The sequence below is a fragment of the Grus americana genome, chromosome 23, assembly GCF_028858705.1.
Source record: "Grus americana isolate bGruAme1 chromosome 23, bGruAme1.mat, whole genome shotgun sequence".
NCBI classification, from domain to species: Eukaryota; Metazoa; Chordata; class Aves; order Gruiformes; family Gruidae; genus Grus; species Grus americana.
In genome coordinates, this window is record NC_072874.1 from 7,916,318 (window position 1) to 7,923,274 (window position 6,957).

The following is a 6,957-nucleotide window of genomic DNA, read 5'->3' on the forward strand; positions in this document are numbered from 1 at the left end:
TCTTTAGGGTCAGACTAGTTAGGGCAAGTAAAAGTTGAACAGGTTTTCTTCTTTTTTTCTGTTGTTTTTTGTTTTGGGTTTGATTTTTTTGTTTGTTTTATTGCTTTGGGGTTTTTTGGGGGGATGGTGGGGTGTTGTGGGGGGTTTTTTGTTTGTTTTGGATTTTTTTTGCAAGTGGCTCTTTGCAAGATTTTTCTTGAAAAGGGAAGCTTTACTGCTTGCTCTTTTTTTTTTTTTTTTTTTTTTTTTAAAAAAGCTCTTCCCCTCTCTGGGTTTGAACAAGCTCTCATTATTTTAGAGCTTAGGGGCCATAGCTGGCCAGTAGAGGAGGGGACAGTGTAACATCTAGGGGCTTTGTACAGAAGTTTGTACACTTGTGTAATATGTAATAGGCCTTTTCACACTTTCTGTTGAGCTTTTTACCTGTAACCTTTACTATGTTGTAAATTAAATGCAGATTTTGCCAGTTTGGAGAGTGTAGTGTGTTCGTTCCCAGTCTACACTTTTGCAGTTGAGACTGTACCTTGTTTTGTGGCTTATTGAAGGATTTCTGCCATGGCAGAGTGCAGCTATTGCTGCAGGTCTCTTTAGTGGCTGGCTCAGGAGCTCTTAAAGTTGCTCCAGCTTCTTTGCTCGTGACCTACTTTGCTGCCTTGTGCTGCAGTGTGGCGTTCTCTTGCACACAAGAGTGATGCTTAACAGTGGATTTTTAAATAACAGTTGCCTTTGTTTTTTGAGTGAAGTTTTATCTGGTTCTGGCATAATCCTCTCTCTGCAAAAGTTATACTTCAGAGCCCCACTTTGTTCTTCTCATTGCCCAGCTTGCTGCCTCTGACATAGGTACCTTGGGCAGTCTAAATACGCCATCCTTTGTCACACTGTGTCTCTGCAGCTTGTCCTCAGCTCACTGGGGAGAACTGTAATGAAAAACAATAAACCGAGACCTAGTTAAAGCTAACCGTGGTGCCTGAGTGTAGGGTCGAGAGGGATTCCCAGGCTTTGCTGAATTTAGTAATATTTAGGCTATAGACGATTATTTCTTCTCAATCCAGCAATATCCTTCAAGGAGCTGGGGCAGTTACATTTTCATTACTGTGTGTCAGCAGAAGGCTGAATCTTCATGTGCAAGCTGCTGATCTGCCACAGGTAAAAATAGTTGGTACAGGTTAAGTAGTTAACTTTGTGGTCTGACATTTTAAGTGTTTTTGTGGTTAGCAGTTATTTTTGTGTATTAAGGGAAGTATTAAAAAGTAGTCAATTTGCATGATAATCTAAAGCACTCTCTGCAATGTGGAATGCTGAGATGGGAATGAAGACGTGGAGAGGAGTTTGCAGCTGAATAAATGATAATGGCAGTGTTTTCCAGGAATATCTGTCCTTACAGCATTCACTGGATTGTCATTGTAACCCTTCTTCTCTTGGTTTTGAAATACAAGAGTGCAGCACCCAGCAGGCATCTCAAGAGCTGCTAATGAGCTGACAGAAGTTGTTCTCTTCCCAGTGTCCTGTGCAGTAAGATACCAGTGTGTTAGACACTGTGAAAACATGGCTGAAAGAATGCCTTCTTGGAGAGGAGGTGACTTCTCCCTGAGGCCTCTTAGGAGAGCAAGAATAGCTTCCAGCGCAGAACAGGTGAGTGTGCCAGCTGAAGTGTATGCTCGTGCAATTATATCAAGTGCTTCAAAACACTCAATGGCATGGGGAAAGACCACAGTTGGACTGGAAGATGTGGCTTAGGGCAAGCCAAAGAACCAGCTGTGCAATGGCTGTTACTGGGCTCAGAGGCCAGCTGCTGTTTCAGAGGCTTTTTTCAAAAGCAGTCTAATACAGTCAGGTAATTTGTAGGTTCTTTGATCTCAAAACTCTCTCTTAATCTAGCAGTGGTAGATAAAGGGGGGAAAAAGTTTCTACTTTCACTTCTGCTCAACACCATGAACAGCTCCTCACTCATAGGAGCTATGTGGTGTCACTGGGACCTCCCTGCTTGGTGTCGGGGACAGGAATGCTAGTACAAGATGGAAAGCATGAAGTAAGATTATGGTGAGTTCAGAATAGACCACTGTGTGTTTTGGGTCACAGTCTTCTAAATTAGCCTTCCCTGAAGGGGTCCCATAAGCAATAAGAGGTACCTCACACACCAGCAGCCTTTAGTGCCCAAGATTAACCATGGTGCTTCCCCAGCCTTCCTCGGAGGTACTGCATGCTTCGCAAAAGCAATAGCTTTCCAGCAGCATTGATGGTGGTTCCGTGTTGTCTTTTACTTCTTATGAATTTCCCAGAACTGATGTCCTCTTCAGAGAAGCTTTGAGGGAGAAGCAGCTAAAGAGCCCAAATCTTTGCTGTCCACCCTCTTGTACATAGCTGTCTATCTTGTCATATATTTTAGCATACATCTGTGAAAGGTTTCAGTCATGTTTGCAGAATGGTAGAGGAGGAGGAAGCCTTAAATACTGGAGTTTAAACGCTGCTCTGGTCATCCTGATGCATCCTGCCTTGGCCCAAGTTGTTTACTGTCACCTTGCAAAGACAGAAGGGCAGCTGCCTCCGTGTGTGCTGGCCTTTGAAGAACTGGCCAGTAATACTGGACTAACCTAGCAACTCGGGTCATGACTGGCCACAGAGGCTTTTCTGATTCAGGTCTTTGCTGTGATGGGTCATTTCCTGCCTGAGGTTCCCCATCTACTTCTCGAGATGTCAAAGAGGCTTTTCCTTGCTTGACCCTGGAGAAATGGAAGCAGCATTTCTTCTGATGGGTGAGCAATGCTGTGTTTACACCCACATCACCTCAGGGCAAGTCCTTTCTGAAAGGAGACGCAACCAGTTTTCTCCAGTGTCTTTGTAAAAGTGCTGCTTTTGTAACTTGAAGAGCTACCAGGAGCTCGTTCTCTATTAACCTCTCCAATATAGGCTTCTGTGTCTCTGCCTCACCCTTTCTTCCAGCCAGGCCACATGAAGGAAATGGAGATTAAACCCTATGGGTAGGAGGACTGGTACAATGAAAGGTGCTGAAAGCTAAATATCTGAGCCTGGGAATGCTGCCCAGAGGCCAAACGGGGAGAGCAGGAAAATTAGTGTCACAAACCCAGGTGAGAAGTTTGAAGACTAGAAATAACTGGTAATAAAATCTCTGATGTCATGTGGGATGGAATGGTACCCTGTGGGTGAGAATAGGAAACCAGTGGCATGCTTTCCCAGTAGTTCTATCCACCAGCTGTCACCTGAGCAGCAGAATGTGACAGAACGTCACTGTGGCTCCCAGAGCACCTACAGCGGGGACGCGAGGAGCAGCAGGGCACTGACAGACCTGTGTGCAGTGGGGACGGGCTGTCGGCTGTTTGCGTGCAGATCCTGGAGCGCTGGTTTAGGGCATGGCAGAGCAGAGAGATCTGCCCAGGGCTCAGGCAGGGTTTCAGTAGCACCGAGAACTGTCATCTCCATCTGATACTGAGTACAACCCATGGTGAGCAGCAGGGAGGCAGCTTATAGCATGCTTTGAATCTTTTCAAGAGAAATGCAGGACTCTCAATACCGTCAACCAGTCCTAACTGGGGAAGACAGAACCACTGGTTTGGTGACCATTACCGTGCTGTAAAACTTCTGTCTCCTGCCAGCATCAGCTGCCAAAAAGCTCTTTGCACTGCACTGACCGGCTGTAAATGCTCCAGTGAGATGCTGCATGCAAGATCTGCCAGTGAGTTCCGTGAAAGCTGAAACGATGCACAGGAACATCTTTTCAGTGGCCTCCTCTATGCCAGGAGACAGCACTGCGGTGACTCTTTCAGCCAAGCTGTTAAACTACAGAACGAGCTCTACTTTACGTGCAGTACTTGTTTGCTCTTCCCTTGTCATGCTTAGTCATCAGCCTAGGAGCACACAAACTTCACGTGACTTACATGAACTGTTTGCTGTGTGCTCATTGCTTCCTCTGGGGTTATGTGGGAGCTTGCGGGGAGGGAGGGGGGGAATAACCAATTCCATGAATAACCAATCTCTAGTAAAAGGGGTATTTCTGCCCAGCCTGTCTTTTGCAAAAGGCAACTGTGCAGAACTGATAATAGCCCTCTGACTAGTGACAGTTGCTAACCAGTAGTTTCCTCATTTGATATCACTGGGCCTGTCTGTTACAGAGGTTTTATGTTTTTCTTGTTATCTCTTAACAACTTTCTCAGTTACTCAGTGTGCAGAACACAACTAGTTGTACTAAGCTGTAGGCTTTACAGTTGCTGCTGAACGCAATCCTGGTCAAGACCATCACTCACACCTAGTTCAGGATTTGAATTTCAGCAAACCGTTTCCCACAGATTTGTCACCTATATTTGTCCATGATGTTAACAAGGGGTGTGTTCTGCTCTGCTTGGGCAAATGCACAACTGGAGAGGAAAAAAAGCAATTGCATTGTTTCCTGGCTCACCGCATGAAGCAGAAAGTGGCAACTTCCTCTGATGCAAGTCCCCTCCTGCTCATCCTCATCACCCTTGTTAGACCCGCAGCAGGGTAAGAAACAGAACGTCCTGCCTTGCCCACCACCCTATGCTGTGCTCCGTGGTGGGACTCAATTGCTTGAAGGAGGAGAGGAGGATCCATTGCAGGGAAATACTGTCTCAGTTGGGTCCTGTATCAGACACTGACCTTGGCGAGCATAAGGACGTGTTTTGTGTAGTGAGAGGTGATGTGGGGTTAGTGCAGGGCTGGGTAGTGAATGGCAGGGAAGCACGGACAGTATCATCAAGGCACTGTACGTGACCTTGCAGTGCCATCAGGGTCCTCTGCTATTGACGGTCCCTCTTTCTTGGCTTTCTGCTGCACACCTCCTCTGGCCTTGGCAATAAGCTGCATCCTGGGATGAGCAGTTTTATCACTTCATGCTCCAATTTCTTCTGCTGCACATGCTGCTGAGTTGGAGCATCTCTCTATATTGCCCTGCTGCCATGGGACCCCTCTGAACAGGGTACCTGCTGGGCAGGATCACCTCTGAATTTGAGAGGTAGAGGCAGTGCTCACAAAGAGGACCGTCAGTTCAGGGACCGTGTGTCTAGCGTAAGCCTAATCCATCCTGACATCAGGCCCTGGGTGGCTGACGTGATGTCTGCTCTGGGAAAAGCTTGGTCTTTCCTCAGCCCCTGCAAAGTGCCTGCTTGCTGTGGGGAAGTGAGGGCTGTTCGTGGAAGCGGATGGGCTGGTTTTGAGTAGCGTGTGAAATAAAGCAGCTGTTCTCAGGGCCCCACTGTGGCTGGCCTGTCCCTCCCCTTGCAGGCAGGCAGGCACCAGCCTAGTAGTGAGCAGGAGGAAGTGAAAATGTTCCACCCATTTTTTCAGCTCAAGGCTTTGGCTGTGCCAGGAATGACAGAGCCCTGAAAGGTTTGCTGCCTTCTACAGCTGCTCTGTTGTTCCCAGAGGCATCACAAACCTCACGGGTCTGCTACACGTGCTTCTGGGTAGCTGCAAAGCAACAACCTCCTTGACCTGTCTCCTGGGGAAATCAGGCTCAAGGCTAAGCTACCAGGAGAAGGCAGCAGGCATCGCTGGCCCTGAAACAGAGCTGCTCAGCCCCATGGCCCGTAGTGACATGTTTCTGCCTCTCCTCACTCCCCTTTCCTTGCAGCTCTTCCCTGTCCCTGAAGAGATGCTGCTTCCTCCTTGGCTCTGACTCTCTGTGGCCAACCCCAGGCTGTTTGCTGCTGGAGCTCAGCAGCCTGGAGATCTGCTCCTAGAAATCTCTTTCAGGCAAGAACCAGTGGGATTTTGAGCTGACCATGATTGCTGTCCATGGCTGTGTTCATTTTATCTGTGTCCAGGGCTTGAACACCTCCATGACCCCTTTTTTTTCCCAGACTTCCCATGGAGGTTTGCATGTTGGGTCCACAGCTGTGCTCTGCCCTGTATCGCTCACCTGCCCTGGGGATGAGGGGCGGCTGGACCGGCAGCGCCTGGCAGCGTCCCAGAAACATGTCAGTGAGCAGAGCTCTGGGGAGCTGCACTGGTGCTGGGTCTTTCCCCTGTGCTGGCTCTGCTCAGTGTTAGGTTATCACATGTCTCTGGGACAGAACCTCAGCAGAGCAGACAGTCTTTGGTATCTTCTCCAACCACAACCAACTTGTGTGCTGAACAATGGGCTGCTGAGCTGTCCAGTTTAGGCCACTGTACGTTTCTGTGTCCTAAAGTGACCTTTTATTTTTAGACATATTTTTCTGTGACTGATTTTCAAACTAATTCCTTCAGTTCCCTGTCCCCCTCCCATTTTCCCCAGATTGGTAGCAGAGCACAGGCATGCAGGGGTGGCCATGGCCAGGGTCTTCTGTTCTGAACTAGACTAGCACATCAGCAGGGGAAACCCTCATTCTCTTCCTGCAGCTGCAAACACAGGTCTCAGTCGTACCAAAATCCACAGCCTGGTTTGCCAGGGATGCCCACCACAACCACCTGCAGAGGCCCTGGAGTCAGCCTTGCCACTGGGGTTTTGGACTGTCTAGGCACGTGGCTGGTTCTTTAGGGCCTGTTTGGGAATGGAGGGATAGACACCTGGGGTGCAGAGACCTTTGCTGTTGGCTGTCAACTTACCCTGTGATTTCCAGAGCAGCACATCTGTTCAGCTCCTCCCTGGACTCGGCCTTAGAGCAGCAAAACACCCCCAGAGGGACAAGCTCTGCAGGTCTGGGGGCTTTTCTATACTATATTGAGAGTTTCCTGACCTCCCATGGTTAGTCTGGTCCTGCCCTTCAAGGATTCTTGATGTTGTTTGGTACATAAAATATACTTTCTTCCCAGATATTGGTACAAAGGATATTTCTCCCAGGCACTGTGTCCCATTTCCATTTCACAACACTTCAGCTTCATTCCTCTAGTTCCACGTGGGCTTTTGTGCTGCTGCCCAGCTGTAAATCTTGTAGTGTCCCATCAGCGCAGGCTCAGCATCTGTACACCTGCAGCACTGCTGAGCCTGCCTGGGACAGCCTGTCC